This window comes from Dipodomys merriami, unplaced genomic scaffold (assembly GCF_024711535.1).
Source record: "Dipodomys merriami isolate MVZ:Mamm:240054 unplaced genomic scaffold, mDipMer1.0.p SCAF_214, whole genome shotgun sequence".
NCBI classification, from domain to species: domain Eukaryota; kingdom Metazoa; phylum Chordata; class Mammalia; order Rodentia; family Heteromyidae; genus Dipodomys; species Dipodomys merriami.
In genome coordinates this window covers 1,600,378-1,619,877 of record NW_027203538.1, presented here as the reverse complement: position 1 = coordinate 1,619,877, position 19,500 = coordinate 1,600,378, and the positions used below count along the sequence as shown (strand labels likewise).

Sequence of the window (19,500 nt, the reverse complement as noted above, 5' to 3'; positions counted from 1 at the left end):
TTCATTTTGACAGGTGCTTTGCATAGAATAATTGAATTCTTCCTCCTACACATCTCTTGAACTACAAATATCTGGAATTATTTTGTTTTTGGCATGTCTATCTTGGTTTTATTCTTAAATGTGTGCTTATATAAGAAATACATGATTCTAAAATTTCACAACTATTCTTTTGAACTTGCTTTTTGTTGAATTGTCTAGTTTAATAAAATCAATAAAATTTTACTTTATGTATAAAAATGTTCTGTGCTCAATTTAGCATCACACACACTAACATTGGATTGATACATAGAAGATTAGCATGCACCCTGTACATGGATGACATGCAAATTCTTGGAGCGTTCCATATTTTAACAACAACAGATGCTGAAAGGTATGTGGCCACAAAGGAACCATACTGCATTCTTGGTAGGAGTGTAAACTTGTTCAACTACTTCGGAAAGCAGTATGGAGGTTCATCAGAAGACTCCACATAAAACTCCCCTATGACACATTAATCCCACTTTTGGGGATTTACCCAAATGATCATAAACAAGACCACACTAAAACTACCAACACAACGATGGTTATTGCAACATTATTTACGATAGCTAAGATATGGAACCAACCCAGGTGCCCCAATTAGATGAATGGATCAAGAAAATATGGTATATATACACAATGGAATTCTATGCCTCCATCAGAAAGAATGACATCGCCCAATTTGTTAGGAAATGGAAAAAAAAATATTGAGTGAAGTAAGCCAAGTCCAAAGAAACATAGGTCCGATGATTCCCCTTATTTTCAATGACGAATGTATGTCTGGATAAGCAGAAAAGTTCAAAAGATATGTGCATATAACCAGATAAGATGATGTTAAAGAAATTGAACCTCAAGATAGGGTCACAAGTGGTTTTTTGTTTTTTGCTATTGTTTCTAAGTACTTATAATTTGCAATGTCATTTATTTTGTTTCTTTGTATGTTTCTCCCCACGCTATAACCCCTCTTTTCTCTGTATTTGAAGTTGGAGCACTTACATCTTGTATGTATGCTTCTCTAATTTGGGGAGGGGAAGGGGAAAAATGCTCAAATAGGGATAGAAGTTGACCCATTGTAACAATGGATGCACAAGACACTATGTTGAAAAATGAACTTTGCAATTTAGGCAGAGGAAGGAAGCGAGAGGGGAGTGTACTTGTGGAGGTGGGAGGGAAGGGATGGTAGGGGAAATATAAAGGAGGAGGTAAAAATGCTTGTTAGGAAATGTACTAGTTTCCTCGTTCATGTAAATGTGACCCCTCTGCACCGTATTATTACAATAAAAAACATTTAAAAATGTTCTGAGATGGAAGAGTTTATTTCCTCTATTTTACCCATATAATATCATTAACAAAGAAAGTAATGCAGAACACTGATATGAAGGTAATTTGAATAAATGTGCATGTGTGTGTGAATGTGTGTGTATGTGTGACAGAGAGAGATAGAGAGAGTGGCAGCGCGCAAGCAAACACGCATGTGCATGCGAACACACACCATGCATGTATATTGGCGTGCTCAGAGTTTAAAATCAGGGCTTCAGGGTCTTTCTAGGCCTATCCTGTCTATATTGGTGAGCTACTATATAAGCTGCATCTCAATTCCTGGATCTTTGGTAGTTCATTAAACATTTTGAAAAATAATTTCATTGTTTTTTTTTGGCCCTGATTGGCTCCCAAGTGTTATCCACAGATCTCAGTCTCCTGAGCAAATATTCAGAGTAGATAGGATTATAGGTGTGACCAGCCAACACGAGGCTTTTAGAATAATTTTAAAAATAAAAGAAAATTTACTTCATGGGGGCCTGTTTTATCATCTAATTTGAAAGCCTTTTGGAGTGATTATATGTCAATTTAATTAGTTTGGGAATTGTTAAAAGATAGTAAGTGATGATATTTAAAAGTTTTAGTACTTTTTAAAAAAGAAACTGGAACTGTGGGACAGAAGAAATTTGGCTGTCTTCAGACCTCAATTTGTAAGCTCAGCTCTGCCATGATAACCCAATGTCACCAACACAGTCTGTGTTGAAGACAAAATGTGACAGAAAACAATCACCATGGGCAATATTTGCTATGCTATTATTTCATGGACAATATGAATATTGAATTGAGAGTGTAAGAGAATGGAGAGATTTTACCCACCTTTTTGGTATTGCTGAAAGACTTTTGGAAATTTTGATTCATTTCCTTCCTCACTGTGTGTGTCTTTGGGCCATGCACTTACTTTCTTTAACTACAATTTTTCCCAACACTACAATGTCAATAACATTAGCATTATAGCAAATGTTATCTTAAGAATTAAGAGAATAAAACTTGTGAAACACTTAACATAAACCTATGAATGAGATTTGAGTTTAGCCAGCATTCTTTTTTAAATACTAAAAAGAATGTGATAAGTAGTACAGAAAACATTACATGTAGTGTGAACAACCAGAATTAATATTTATTGACGATGCTCTGCTTCCAAGGAAGGCAGGTGGATAACTTCTCATGCTGTAAATCAAACTGATTATCTTATGTCGTGATAGTGTAAAAATATCAGAGACAGAACGATGAAGGAAGGTTGTAGACTGAGGTGAAATCCATATGAATATGTGCAAAACATATAAAACATAAAAGTATCTGAGCAGTATGTTGTGTTTTACATCATTTAAGTTACATGGCAAAGATAAGGAAGACCTAGAAGAATAAATTGTCTTTTTGATATTCTATCATAGGTCCTTAGAAGGATGAACACTTTCCTCATTCTTGTAGAGGCATCATCAGATGAGGGGAACTATATTTTTTGTTTGTTTCCTTCCATTTATTCTTCAGTTTGAAATCTGAACTACATGAGACTGAAAGAAACCAAGTGAAATTAGTCATGCAGGCTTTGGAAAGAACAAAGTAAAATAAATAAAATATATATAGCCTTGTAAAAGGTCTAAGTAAATTGAGTTATATAGCCTCAAGCGTTAACAGAAAATGATTTAAGCAATATCATGTTATTAAAAATTAAAAACTTTAGGAGCAGCTTAATTTTTTAACTTTCTACTACCTTGAATTAATAATTGATTTTCTATAGAGAGATTAAAGATTAGATTAACAAGAAACTTGATTAAAAATGGGCAAAAGTTCTGAATAAACATGTTTTCCAAAAAGCCGTGAAAATCGCCTGTGGATTTACAAATTTGTATTTAATACAACTTCTATGCTGGCTTAATGCTTTGTGAGCAGAAGTCATTAGAGAAATGCAATTCAAAATTACTATGACACTACTTCTTAACTGTTATAACTCATCAAAAATATCCAAGGAACCAGGTGTGGTGGTAAAGGCTCATAATTCCAAGTGATTGGAGGTTGGAGTAAAAGGATTTGAGTCTAAGGCCAGTGTTGGGTACTGTACACAGTAAAAACCTGCCCTTTAAACACACTCAAAAGTTAATAATGTTGCCTGGTGATACAGGAGAAAAGGAAATTTTCTAAACTCTTGGTCAAAATACAGGTTAGTGTTCTCGTTGTAGAATGTAGTGTGCAGTTTTCTAAAGAAATTCAAAGTTGAAATATCATCTGACCCACCATTCGGGTGATCATTTCTCTCTGGGTAACTCATAAATATATCTGTAGTTCATTGTTATTCACATTATTCACAACAACAGCCAAGATATAAATCGAAGTCCAGTGTTCACCTACAAACTAATAAAGCAACTGTGGTACATGCACAAATATCTTTTTCTGTTGATCCCAAAGTAATTTTTTATTGTTTTCTTGTTTCCATGTGATTAACCTCTAAATTAGAAATCGAGGTATATAATTTAATTTAACCAATACTATTTATTGAGTATTAGGACCTTCTACTCTCTGCATTATTCACACTAAGATCACCAAATATGATGAGTCTGAAATAATTAGTCTCTTTTTGACCTATGTTAATATTCTTTACAATGTGAGTGAAATGTTTAAAAAGTAGTATTTGTTTTAGCTTAATTGCTCTGAAAGACAATAAATGATATTATCAATGCTTAAAAATGATTTGATTTAAAATTTAGAATTCAGGAAATGGTTTTGAATACTCTGGTTACTGGAGCCTTCACTACAACCTCATGAGATAATTTATATTGATGAAGCAAAAATCTGACGTTAGACATTTATGAATAAAAAATCGTCATTCTGAATATGTAGAGCTACATATAAAACATAGAAAATTTAGCTTCTAAATACCTGAATATGCTAGTACATTTAATTGCAGGGTAAGTACTTGTTCTGAAAGCAGATAAAATTGCACTTATTTTGAAATGTAATACTAAGTATTTATTTGAATAAAAGACAATGTTTAAAATATCACTCATTCAAGAAACAAGATGTACAGTTAGTTGTTTTTCATGCCAATTATGTTCTCTAAACTTACTACAAATACTAGATTAGTAAACCTAATTCATTGCTTTGTAGGGAAATAGCAATTCCGTTTCTTAAAACTCATGACAATAACTTTTTCTCAAACAATTGCTAAGTAACTGTTTTACATTTTTTGTCATGGAATCTTATTCGAATAATTTTTATTCATCAAGTTAAATAATTAGCGAACAATATAAATTATGCATGGACACAGTTTATCTAACACGAGTTTTTTTTTTTTTTTAGAAGACAGATCATGGCTCTCTTAATGAACACGATTAGGCAGTATGTTCTTTATTAATTTTTAGTTATTTTGTTAATAGATATTAATTGTGAGAAGTGACAATTCCATAATATATTTAATGCATTTGATTATACTCCCTCTATTTCCTTCTCATTACTCCTTCCTCCAAAGATCTTCTGTTTTTCATATAAATTACATCTTTATATATGCGCATATAAACTAATTTGGAACATTAGTTCCTGAACATTTTTGTTAACTTTTGAATTGAGCTATCATTATTATTATGGTTAGGGTTAGGATCCCAGACAGAATTAAGATTAGGATTAGAGAAATAGAAAATTTAGGTTCATCACAAAATGACCCATTGCAAAAATGATACTCACAAGACACTAGGTTGAAAATGAAGTTTACACCATGGGGAGGGAGGGGTATGAGAAATGGGGAGGGACGGGATAGTGGGAGAACAAGAAAGAAGTGGGTAACAATGCTCAACAAGAAACGTACTCCTTACCTTACACATGTAACTAATCCCTCTTTAAAGCATCTTTTCAACAAAATAAAATTTTTAAAAAATAATGAAAAATAAAACCTGACAGGAAATAGAAAAAAACTTAAAAATTTATGTTCAAAATGCAAGTAAAATTTAGACTTACCGCTGAGCAAGATTTAGGATAAATATGAAAAAGTGGCTTGCTATTAACATGATGATTTGGTTATACATAGGTTTAGGATTAGGCAAGATGTGCCAGTTAGAGCGGGGTTAGGATGAGAAAAACATGTAAGACATTGTGTAAAGCTGCCACATATTTTAAGAAGAATGAATGGAAGAATGAATGAAAACCAGTCTCTGTTACTTTAAACATTCAGATATAATTTGGTTTAAAGTGTGAGATACTTTTTGTTCCGGTTAGGGTTAGGGAAGGATAAGCTTTAAGGTAAATTTTAGTTTTCCTATAAGAAGTAGAAGCCAAAAAATGTGCGATTGAATAGAATCTAGACAATTTTCCTTACCTTAATCATTTGGTGTTAAATGAGAATGTGATTTGGATTAGGTTTCTGGTTAACCGTAGTTGAGGATAGAGTAAAGAAATTGGTTAAACTAGTGGCTCACGCCTATTATCCTAGCTACTCAGGAAGCTGTATTCTGAGAATCACAGTTCAAAGGTAGCCCAGGCAGGAAATTGCATGAGACTTTTATCTCAAATTAACCACCATAAAACACAAAAGCGGAGCTGTGGCTCAATTGGTAAAACGCACACCTTGAGCTAAAGAACTCAGGGATCATGCCCTGGCCCAGAGTGCAAGCCCCATGACCGACAAAAAGGAAAAATAAAAAAAGAAATGTTAAATATTAAGTAAAGCTGAAACTTTTTTTAGGAATTCTAGGAATTCAGGAAAAGCTGGGATAATGGAAGTACAATTTATTACTAAAATCAAGATTTGAGATCAATGGGTACAATGATTCCTGTTATGGAACAATATACATTCAGAGTTAAGAGTGAAAAATCTGTAGGGTTTACAGAAAACCTGTAATTTATTTCAAGATTTGCCAGTGGAATTTGTTAGGATTGCACAAAACGAGTATTTTTCATAAATTTTAGAATTGGGATACGATTAGTGTCAAGGTTATGGTTAGGATTCCAGCCATGGTTAGGCTTAGAGTGAAGGAGGAAAAAGAATGAAGGTCTAAATGAAGGTAAATTACAATATAAGCCTGGTAAGAATTAGAATGAATGTAAACTACAGTATTGCTATTAATATTAGAATCTACTTACAATTAGGCTGATGGTTATTCTCAATGTTCCAGTTAAGAAAGATTAAGTTTAGGGTTAGAAAAAGACTAAGATATTGGAAAAATTGAAACCTATGTTTGGAAGGATGAGTGAAAACTAGTGTACTTGTGTGTTTGTTAGTATTATCATATAATTCAGATTAAGACTAGAGTCAGTATTTTCTTCTGATTATATTTACTATTATGAATAAGAAAGCTTTTAGTATAAAATTGTGTTCACTAACAAGTAGAAGCAAATATATGAGGCTGAATAGTAACTATAATATTATTATTATATTTATTTCTCAGTGATCATTCTTGTAGTGGTTAATGAGAGTTTTCCAGCCAGGTTTAGGTTGAGAGTTAGCATTAAGTAATGGACTAGATGGTAAGTAAATCTGAAACTGTATTCAGATACAGTGGTTCAGGAAAAGGTAGAATCAATGGAAACTACAGTATTTTTCCTGGTAAAAGAATTTGAGGACAAGTAATATAATGGTTCATGTTAGGGAACAAGATAATTTTCAAGGTAGAGACAGAAAATTTGTGGGAATTAGGGCAAACTGAAACTCATTTCCAGAGTGAAAACTAGAGTATTTTTCTTAAACATTAGAATTGGATTATCATTATTTTGAGTTATCATTAAATAAAGCAGTCAATGCGTACAGTATACTTTAATCAATGCCAACCCTTTCAACATTTTCATCCATCCCTCCTCTATGAATATATTCCTTCACTTTTCTTAATTTTGTAGGAAATTTACTAGATTCCTCTCTGCACTTCCTCCAATTCCTCTTGTTCATGCTACCTTTTCTCCCTTCACCTCTCTTTTGACTACCTACTTCCTTATTATCCATCAACTCTACTCCTAGGCATTTACCTGAAAGTTTACAAACCAGGATATAGTTAAAGTTTCAGCACAACCATGCTTACTGAGTGAGAAATGAATGAAGAAAATGTAATACACACACACACACACACACACACACACACACACACACACACACACACACACACACACTGGAAATTCTACTTACCCATCAGAAAGAATATTGAACCATTGTATCTCTCATCTCTCATTTCTCTCATTTCTTCTGCCTGGTATCCCATTGTCACCTTACTGTGCCTGTACTGCAGTATCCGACCCATGCAAACTGATGTAAAATATTTTCAGGGTTATTGGCTAGTCATAGATTCCTGAATATGAGCTCTTTGCTCCTACTCTTTGTCTATTCATGCCTTTGAGTAGTGATTGTGCAGATTCATTTGTACCATTTGTTACACAGAAAAGAGTTGAACTACTTGTACATATATTTACATACATGTATATACATACATGGATATGTGCATTTTCTGTTTTCAAGAATTATGGAGCTAACAAAAACCACATGCATTTTCCTTCCTTTTCAATTCTTTCACAGCCTAAATAAACTTGTCTGTTTTGAATATCTAATTTTAAAGAAAATGTCACCATCTCTGACCTGTCAGTGGCCTTGAAATTAGATGTTCAATTAGGACAAACTTATTTAGGCTTTTTGGTAGAAGAGAGGAATATTACTAGGGTTCTATCCAGGAGTTCTCTGCTTGCTAGACAGGACTGTGGTTGTATAGCACCAAGCTGCTCAACCACAGTTGCCATACTTCTAGTCCATATTATTTGCTTGAGATCTTAAACTTTTTGCACAGGTGTGATCTTAGATTGACTGAGACTTTGTTACCTATGCCTCCCACATAATTATCTAGGATTTCAGATGTGAATCACGATGGCCAGCTCATTGGTTGAGATGGGAGATGGCTGTCTTGGAAGTTATTTCTGTGGCCTGGCCTCAGACCATGATCCTTGTCATCTCTTCTTCCTAATCAGCTGGGATTACAGAAGTGGACTACTATACTTGGTGTACATGACACATTTTTTAAAGAGGTTTTTATTGTAAAAATACTGTATAGAGGGGTTATAGTTACTTGAGCAATGTAATGAGCGCATTTTCTATCAAGAAGTGTTACCTCCTCCTCTGTTTGTCCCCTACCCCCCTTACCTCCCACCTCCACAACTTCACTCCGCCTCTCCCCTCTTCCCCACTTCCCTGACTAAATTGTAAACTTCTTTTCTCAACATAGTCTCTTATGCATGTCATTGTTACAATGGGTCGGCCTATATCCCTATTTAAACATTTTGTTTTTTCCCTTCTCCTCCCCAAGCTAGAGAAATGTGTATACAGGATGAGGGGCACTGACATCAAATACAGTGAAAACAGGGGTTTTACCGTGGGGAAGGAGCATACAAAGAAACAAAAAAAAAATCACATGGTTGATTATAAACCCTTATCTTTGGGTTCATTTCGCTTCACATCATCTTATCTGGTCATATATACATAGCTTTTCAACTTTTATCCTTGTCCTAGACATATACTAGTTATTGCAAATAAGGAAACCATAGGACCTATGTTTCTTTGGGTCTGGCTTACTTCATATAATATAATTTTTCCAAGACTCCACTTCGAGCTCCTATGACCCAGCAATCCCACTTTGTGGCATTTACCAAATGATCACAAAAAAAAACATACTAAGCTGCCAGCACAACGATGTTTATTGCAGCATTATTTACCATAGCTAAGATATGGGACCAACCCAGGGGCCCCTCAGAAGATGAACTGATCAAGAAAATGTGGTATATATACACAATGGAATCCTATACCTCTTCAGAAACAATGACATAGTTCCATTTGTTATGAAATGGAAAGACTTGGAAAAATTATATTATGTGAAATAAGCCAGGCCCCAAGAAAAATACGTCCCATGGTTTCTCTTATTTGCAATAACTACTATATGTCTGAGACAAGTAGAAAAGGTCAGATAAGTTGAAGTGAGGCGAAATGAACCCCAAGATACGGCTTCAAACGTTATTTTTCTTTCTTTTGCTTGTTTCTAACATATTTATAAGATGATTTTTTTTGTTGTTGCTTTGTATGGCCCTCTCCCACGGTATAATCCTTGTTTTCACTGTATTTTATGTTAGTATAATTTGTGGAGGGGAAGGGAAAACCAAATTGTTTAAATAGGGATATAGGTGGACTCATTGCAACAATGAGATATTCAAGACATTATGTCGAAAAACGAACTTTACTACTTTGGCTTGGGGTTGGGGGACGCGGGGTGGGGAGAGATGGACAGGGATGGGAAGGGGAAACAAAGGAGAAGGCAACAATTCTTGATAAGAACTGTACTCATTACATTGCCCATGTAATTGCAAACCCTCTGTACAGTATTTTCCCAATAAAAAAAGAGAAAATGTGATATATATATATATATATATATATACATATACATGTATATATGGATGTGTGTATATATATATATATGCATGTATAACTATCTATCTATCTATCTATTTATCTATCTATCTATCTATCTATCTATCTATCTATCTATCTATCTATCTATATATATATATATATGCATCTGTGTGTGTATATAATGGAATTCTATGCCACTATCAGAAAATTGACATCGCCCCATTTGTAAGGAAATAGAAGATGTGAAAAAAATTATATTAATTGAAATATGCCAGACCCAAATAAACATAGGTCCCATACTTTCCTTTACTTGTAGTAACTAGTACTCATGGTACCATATGACCATAAAAGATTATGTTAATTGAAATGAACCCCAAGATTGGGACACAACTGAATTTTGATTCCATGAGATTCTTATCCCTATATAATCCCTAAAGTAAAGTTGGAAGTGGAGCTGCAGTTCATGTATAGAGCACCACCCATTAAGGAAAAAGCTTAAGTGAGAAGGTAAGATCCTTAGTTTAAACCACAATATCAGCACTCAAAATAGTTGATTTCTTTTCCTTGAGGTTTTTATTAAATTGCTCAGAAAATAATCAATATTGAATTTATGTTTAACATTACTATTAAAATGTATTTATGTTTATTGGTATTATTCTTTGTTTTCCTAAATTTTACTTACACATCAATATCCAGTAATGGAAAGGGGTGATTATTGTTTCACATGTTTTTATGGCACTTGAATATGTAGATGATAGGTGCATACAAGGAATTTGGACTGAAAATACATATTTGCAAGCTCTTCACATAAAGAAATGAAAGTTGAAGAAGCTGTAGGCATGTATGAAATAAAATAAACAGCAAGGATAGATAAGGTATGATTCTGGAAAAGACACAATTTTGAAAGAAAAAAAAACAAGTAAGATATGTAGCTTTTAGTAAGAACTTTGTAACACACAGACACATTTTGTTCCTTATTTCTACTGTAAGGCATTTCAGTAAAGTTTATTTTAAAAAGTTTAACATCATTGACAATTAATAGTAACTGGCTTCTGTCTCAGGTAAGCAATTATTCTAGCCAGTTGCCAGGGGTTCATGCTTATAATCCTAGCTACTCAGAGAGCAACGGGCCCCAAGCAATAACATTATTTTGAAAAAGAAAAAGCTCACGATTGTATCCTTAAAAAATTACAGTCTAGAAAGTGTATCTGTAATGTTAGTTGTGTCAAGTAACCAAAGGCAGCAATCATTTTTAGATCACACTATGTCCTGTCTAATGCCAGATAATATTTCATTAATTTATTTTACTTTTTCCTAACAAAGTTCATTATGAATGGTGACAGCAAAATTTTCTAGTGAGCATCAACAATTCTTCAACATATGTATTTCAACAAACAGCATTTTGCACTTGGTTGTTGCTGTTGTTGTTGTTTAGTTTTGCCAACGCTGGGGCTTGAAATCAGGACCTGGTCCCTCTCCCTGAGCTTTTTTGATCCAGACTAGCACTCTACCAATTGAGCAACAGTACCAATTCCAATTTTTCTGCTTATGTCATACTGAGGAATCAAATCAAGTGCTTCATGCATGCGAGGCCAGCACTCTACCACTAACCACAGTCCCAGTTATTGGGACTTTTGTTGTTGTTGTTGTTTTTTTAAGATAGCATTTTACTATGTGTCCTTCTGTTGGCCTAAAACATAGGCTTGTCTCAAGCTAACTTCTAAATCATCCTCACAAGTTCAGAGATTACAAACATTGACCACCATATTCGGCTCAGGATTCTTGGTGAGAGAATACTCTTTCAGATTTAGAAAGAGTTATTCTGTCTTCCTTGGACTCTATGGTATTTTCACGCAGCCCTTCTAATCACATTCTTATCCTGTTGTGTTTCCACTTCTAGATCCATAGAAATATTAAAGGTTCTGAACTTGAAGCTGATCACTAACATCCAACAGCATCACATTCTTGTGAATAGCACTAGCTGGCCTCATGAGCATAGCAGCCAGCTGGACCTCAGCTATCTGATGGCCTTGGGCTCTAACAATGCAATCATTTCTGTGCACAGACTGAAAACTCTCATAGGTAATTTTGATTTATTCGATTCTATTCTCAGCTAAATTCTATTTTCAAGTTTGTATGCTTTATGATCTCTTAAATATTAATTACTATTTTCCTACATTCTCAAAAGTAACATATATGTCTTACTCTAAAATTCATTCAAACATGCAAAAATATAAATGTAGTTGCTGTCCACCTATGGCTCATATTTTAAAAACTGGCTATTTTAGAGGTAAAAATTGGAGAATCCTGGTTTAAAGCAGCCTATGCAGAAAAATCTGCGGTATTTCTCCAATTGAGAAACCAAAATCCAGAAGTGGAGATGTGGCTCTCGTGGTAGAGTGTCAGCTTTGAGCAAAAAGACAATGCCAGTAACTTAATGCATGTTTTCTCCAAATTATTATGGTAGGGAATAAACTACATTTATGATAATGCACGTTTTTGTACTTTTTGTTTTGCAGGTTTTTCTACTTATGTGAGAGAAAAAAAGTGTTTTGTGAAGACTAAATAGAAATCAATGTGTCAGTAAATAGGTAGGTGATAGATTGAAAAATGCAGAAAATACCACTTGAAATTTTATTTCTCCAAATTTAAATATATACCCATATGTATGTATTTAAATTTTCTGCCAAGATTTTTATTTCCATTAACAATAATCTATTTGTTCCATTATATAAATTTAACATATTGTATGTCTCAGAGTAGATTTATATTTATAGAATTTCTTTCCTTGGAGACAAGGTTCTGCAGTGTAAATCTGGCTTTCCTCAACTCCTAATTCTGTCTGACATTACCATGTGGTAGTATAGTACATGTCCAGCTATATTATTTACATTTTGTACAGTAGAATATTAATATGAACAGCTTTAAACTACATATCTTCATGAGTATGAATTAATTTTTGCAAAAATGTTATAGTTATAGTTACTGAGTGAAGCCAATTATGGTAGACATGCCTGTAATCACAGCACCCAGGAGGATTGTAAGCTTAAGAACAGCCTGAGCTACACAGCAAGTCCCTTTTAAAACAAAACAAACAACAACAACTGGTAAGCTTGGAAGTGGGAAATTACTGTTAAGTGGGGTGATAGGGACATACAAAATTGTGTGTGTTTGTGTATGTGCGTTTGTGTGGTGTGGTTTGTGTGTGTATGTGTGTGTGTGTGTGTGTGTGTGTGTGTGTGTGTGTGTGTGTGTGTGTGTGTGTGTGTGTGTGTGTGTGTGTGTGTGTGTGTGTGCTTGTGCTGTTCCTAGGGTTTGATCTCAGGGCCTGGGCACTGTTCCTGAAATTTTTGCTCAAGTCTAGTACTCTACAACTTGAACCAAATTCCACCTCAAGCTTTTTTAGAGGTCAATGGAGATGAGTCTGATCCATTTTCCTGTTCTGGCTTAGAACCTTGATGCTCTTTTCTCAGGCTCTTTGTAAGATAACAGGCATGAATCTGTATAGTTGCTGTATTACTGTTAAGTAATATAGTAAACATCATGCCAGTTTATACTCCTTCCAGTAGTGTTTGAGTGTTTCACATACACCTAAGATAAAACACACTCCAGGTTTGATGACATCCAGATCTCATAATGTGAGATATGTATTGTTATGCTCACTTTAACTATGAAGACTTTGAGCTCCAGAGAGTTTAGTTAAATTTGAGTCCCTAACTCATATACAGAGGAGCCTGTATTCAAGTTCAACTAGGTCTGTTTATTTCAGAAAACATGGAGTCATCATCTGTTCTAGTCAACACGTATTCTAGCAAGTACTGCTCTTTAAAAGCACAGTTCTGTGCCTGACAGCTTATTTTTCTCTCTTTAACTGTTTGCACCCTTTTTCATAAGCTAGGGAAAGCACATATGAGGACAAGAGCCATTTTTGAAGGGGAAATTGATAATGAGTTTTGAACTTGGTATCACATATATTTTTGTCAGAGCTTCCATTTGAGTTATGCCTCCAGCACTATATTCCTGTTTTTTTCTTTTGTATTATTATTTCAAATATGAGGTACACAGAGTTTATAGTCATATAAATCAGGTATGGATATATTTCTTTTTTGTATTGTCACCCCTTCCCTTGCTCGCTCCATTTTTCTCTCTCACTGGTTTGGTTTTATTAAATTCTCCTCCTCCTACTCCTTCTCCTCCTCCTCTTCCTCCTCCTCCTCCTCCTCCTCCTCCTCCTTCTCCTCCTCCTTCTCCTCCTCCTCCTCCTCTTCTTCCTTCTTCTTCTTCTTCTTCTTCTTCTTCTTCTTCTTATTATTATTATTATTATTATTATTATTATTATTATTAGTATTAGTATTATCATCATCATCATCATCATCATCATTATTTTGCTGTAGAGGGGATAGTTACATATGTGTGGTAATGACTACTTTTCTTTTGTATTTGTTTTTGTTTCAGTCAGTAATCAGGCTTGAACCAAGGGTCTGAGTACTGTTTCTGAGATATTTTGCTGAAGAATGGCACTCGTATTGAGCCACAGCTCTACTTCCCTGAGTGCATTTCTTTTTGGATAACGTTACCCTTTCCCTTCATCTCTTTGTTTTCCCGTCTTTCTCCACAAACAAGTTGCATAGGTCATTTTCAATATAGTACCAATTGAATACCACTGTTGAATATGTTGATCATTTGTCTCTCTTTTAATATGACTCCTTTAACTTCTCAAAGAGATAAATGAAGAAACATTACAAAAATGAAAGAAAACAAAGAAAAATATCATCTTGTTTCTGTTTCCTGGTCACTGGCTATTCTTGAGATTAAATATGTTGGTGTGTATTTGTGTGTGTGTGTGTGTGTGTGTGTGTGTGTGTGTGTGTGTGTGTGTGTGTGTAAATACATAGGCTTGAAATCAGGGAGTTGACTTTTAGCTTTTGTATTCAAGGGTAACTGTGTGTGTGTGTGTGTGTGAATAATGGAGCTTGATCTTAGGGAGCTGACCTTTAGTTTTTTAACTCAAGGGTAGCCCTTTATGTCTTGAACTAACCTTCACTTCTTGATTTTGAATAGTTAAATGGAGATCAAAATTTCACAGATTTTTCTAACCTGGTCTAGCTATAATCCACTTTCCTCAGATCTCAGCTTCACAAATAGCTAGAGTTACAAATGTGAGCCACTGGCCATGATTGGCCTACCTCCTTTTGGTTAAGTAGTTGAAATGTAAAAGACAGTTGCAACCATAGTAAAAAAATCCATTTAACTTTCCCAGCTTCATTAACTTTTAATACTTTGTCACATATGATATGTACAGAAAATCATTTTTTGGTTTTTGTCTGGGTTTTTTCCTCATGATGAACTTGATTTTATATAGCTTTTAACCTAGTAAATACTGATGAGAATATGTCAGAGGGCATTAATGGCCTTTTGTTGTCTTTCATAAGGAAATGGTGCAAACTAACACTTGTGATATATTTGTGTGCAGGACCCTGATAATATATCCACATTCTTAGTCAGAAGATAGTAGTGGCTGTTACTAATCATCTAGATCTGACAAAATCCTGACTCAGGCCTTATTACCATATTCCTTTATGTCCTGTTAGAGTGTAATCCTGATATTCCAGTGAACATTACAGAGCCTTGCTGAACCTTCTCAGGACACAGCCAAGGTCACCAGTCAGGCGTGGCACCTACAGTGTGATGGGAGACTGGTGACAGCTTCCGACGTTGGAATGATAAGGAAATATTATGTCCTTAAGCTGTCATCAGTCCATAGGGTTCCTCATTGAGCATTCGACCCTAAGATTTAAGGAGACATAAAACTCTCACTTCCTTGTGCCACTTGTGGACCTGTATATCTTTTGCTGCTGTCATCTTCTGTGGAAGGAAATGATCTGAGCTCTATAAGCCATTTTGCTTCTTCTAGGGATTTAGGGTAAGTCTGCCTTCTATATTTAAGACAAAAAGAAATTTAGTGATATAAAATAGCAAACTTAAACTTTTTCTAGTCTATTTATTACCCAAGGATGTTTTCAGATTCTACCAATAATTATTATTACTAAGAGGCACATAATTAGCAGTAATGTTCTCAAACTCCTAAGTTCCTCAGTAAGCTGTGCAAGAGAAACTACAAGTGTGAATGGTCTTCCAGTCTAACTACTTGACCAGGAAAAGTGCCTCCAAACTGAACAAAGAATACTTCTTATATCTCAGATTACATGTCCAAGTTTTACATACCAATGTTAAGGACAAGAGATTAGTCTGGGGGAGTTCCAAGAAGATGGCAGAGAAGAAGCTGGAGTCTAAGCAAGCTCTCACATAGAAAGCAGTTTTAGAGTTCCAGTGAACAGTCCTAAGCCAGAGAATCACACCAATTGTGCCATCACAGGACAAAGAGTCAAGCCAGAGAGGGACTGAGCTCTTGCCAGCAGGCGCCACAGTGGGGGCAGCAGTGGCGCCGGCCATCATAGGCACCATACCTGAGCCACAGAGATTCCAGGAAGAAGGAGCCAGACTCAGCGGGCGAGAGGATTATACTCAACACCAGCAAGAACCAAAAAGGAGTGGCCATCTTCATCCTGCAGTTCCCATACCAGAGACGTCCCAGGAACCAAGACTCGGTGTGAGTAGAAGCCTGACATCCTCACTCCTTCTCAGGGAGCAGAGGAGGGAAGACCACCCCTCCCCCCGCCCAGTACCAGAGATCTCCATCTCGGATACCAGCAAAGCTCGGCGAAGCTGCTAGCTCCAACTCAAGCCTTGGAATAAAACGAGTCATTTAGCAGTTCACAAGAAATTAACGGCGGCGTGACCTGCCAGACTCAGCTCCACCCAGGGAAAATTCACCCAGCTCGGGTGCCAGCCTCAGGAGTAGCTCTCTTCACTGGGTAATTAGAGCCAGAGGCTGCCCCTCCCTCTAGCAGCCTTGACAATCTATTTAAATTCAGTAAACAGAAACCCTGAGAATGGCTCCAGGCTGGGCTCTGTGAGTTTTTCACAAACTAGCCCCCAGGAAAAGCTACTGTTTGTTGAAAGGCCTCAACTCTACCAGAACCTAGCCTCATCACTGCATCCCCCTCTTTTGTGATTCTCAAAGCAGATCTGCCTCCCATTGAACTAACCTGGGAGGAGGATCACAAAATCCTGGATAAAGCAGAGCATTTTTCTGCCTGTTTGAACAAACTGACTTAAGAAACCAACCAAACCACAGGACCACAAGGAGACCAGAGACTCCAACAAGAGGCTGGTTATGGACACAAGGGAGATACAGGATTTTTCCAACAACTCCAAAAAAAATCAAAGAACTTTTTTTTCTTCTTTTTCTTTTTTTTTTTTTGATAACTTATATAAAAATTTTTTTTCTTTTCTAAAACATTTTTTAATGTTTAATTTTTGCCTTTTTGAAAAAATTGATTTCCAGTAACTTTTTTTTCTTACAATTTTCATTTTAGGGATACGTGATTGTGCTTTTTTCTTTCTTTTTTTGTTTTCTTTTTCTTTTTTCTTTTTTAATTATCTTTTTGTTTTTTGTTTAGCTCTCCTGAACTTCTGATCTTTTCTTCTTCCTTTCTTATCCTTTTCACCTTTTCCTCTCTTTCGTTCTTCTTTATGTGACTTAATTCTTTGAAATCAGAATTAAATGAATTAGAATCCAAAAAAATCTATAGAAAGAATCAACAAAACAAAGAGTTGATTCTTCGAAAAAATTAACAAAATTGACAGACCCTTAGCAAATCTTATCAGAAAAAGAAAAGAACACACACAAATAAACAAACTCAGAGATGAGAATGGAAACATCACCACGGAAATAACCAAGATTCAGAACATTATAAGGGAATACTTCTCAAAACTTTATGCTAATGAGTTTGAGAACTTGAAAGAAATGGACCTTTTTCTAGCAAATATTGACATGCCAAAACTAAACCAAGATGAGTTAAACCAGCTTAACAGGCCCATATCAAGCATTGAAACAGAAACAGCAATAAGAGAGCTCCCAGCTAAGAAAAGTCCAGAACCAGATGGTTTTACAGCAGAATTCTACAAGGCCTTCAAAGCAAAGCTCACACCAATACTCCTCCAACTCTTCAATGAAATTCCAAGAGAAAGTTCACTACCAAAAATATTCTATGAAGCTATCATAACCCTCATCCCAAAACCAGGCAGTGACTCATCATAGAAAGAGAACTATATATCCATTTCTTTGATGAACATTGATGCAAAACTTCTCAACAAAATTTTGGCCAATCGACTTCAACAATTCATCCAAAAAATCATACACCACGATCAAATTCATTTCAGAGATGCAAAGCTGGTTCAATATACACAAATCAATTAATATTATTCATAATATCAACAGGAGCAAGAATAAGAACCACATTGTTATCTCAATAGATGCAGAAAAAGCATTCGAGAAGATCCAACACCCCTTTATGATGAAGGTTTTGGAAAAATTAGGAATCCATGGAACATTCCTCAATACAATAAAGGCTGTATATGACAAACCTACAGCCAGCATTATACTTAATGTTGAAAAACTAAAGCCATTTCCTCTTAACTCAGGAACAAGACAAGGATGTCCACTCTCTCCACTTCTGTTCAATCTAATACTAAAATGCCTAGGTACAGCAATAAGACAAGATGCAGACATAAAGGGGATCCAAATAGGGAAAGAAGAAATAAAATTCTTCTTCTTTGCAGAGGACATGATCTTGTATTTAAAGAATCCCATAGACTCCACTCCCAAATTACTCAAGCTCATTCAAAACTTTGGCAAAGTAGCAGGGTATAAAATTAACCCCTAAGGAGGGATCCGGGAAGATGGCAGAGGAGAAGCTGGAGGCATAACAAGCTCTCGCATAGAAAGCAGTTTTAGAGTTCCAGTGAAGAGTCCTGTGCCATAGAATCACACCATGTGTGCCATAACAGGACAGAGTTAGGCCAGAGAGGGAAAATCCAGGCAAGGAGACACATTTGAGATCTTGCCAGCAAGTGGCCGCAGCAGAGGCCGTACTGCCATACCTGAAACAGAAAGAGTCCGGGATGAAAGAGCCAGACGTGGCGGGCAAGGAGATTTTACTCAACACCAGCAAGAACTGACAAGGAGCAGACATCTTCATCCTGCAGTTTGCAGACCAGAGAAGACCCAGGAACCAAGACTTGGTGTGAGTAGAAGCCTGAAGTCCTAACTCCTTCTAAGGGAGCAGAGGAGGGAAGGCCACCCCTCCCCCCCCCAGTACCGGAGATCTCCATCTTGGATACCGACAAAGCTCAGCATAGCTGCTAGCTACAACTCAGGCCTTGGAAAAAAAAACTAGGGTCATTTAACATGTCACAAGAACTGAACTGCGGCGTGACCCCCAGACTCAGCTCTACCCAGGGAAAAGTCACCCAGTTTGGGCGCCAGCCCTAGGAGTGGCTTTCTCCACCGGGTAATCAGAACCAGAGGCTGCCCCTCCCTTTGGCAGCCTCAACAATCAACTGAAATTCAGTAAACAGAAACCTTGAGAGTGGATCCAGGCCGGGCTCTGTGAGTTTCTCACAAACTAGCTCCCGGGAAAAGGTACGGTTTGTTGAAAGGCCTCAAATCTACCCAGAACCTAGCCTCATCACAGCATCTTCAAACTTGAGGAAAAAGCCATCTCCCTCTTTTGTGACTCTGAAAGCACACCCCCCTCCCATTGAACTAACTTGGGAGGAGGATTGCAAAATCCTGGGTAAAGCAGAGCATTTTTCTACCTGTCCAAACAAACTGACTTAAGAAACCAACCAAGCCACAGGACCACAAGGAGACCACAGACTCCAACCAGAGGCTGGTTATG

At 36.0% G+C, this 19,500-nt stretch overlaps 1 non-coding gene across 1 annotated transcript; it reads left to right on the top strand.

Moving 5' to 3' along the window:
• The first annotated feature begins 243 nt into the window (after window positions 1-243).
• Window positions 244-350, top strand: LOC138834422 (U6 spliceosomal RNA). Its single transcript, XR_011374096.1, has one exon. It is a non-coding gene; the product is annotated as a U6 spliceosomal RNA (small nuclear RNA).
• Window positions 351-19,500: the final 19,150 nt, after the last annotated feature.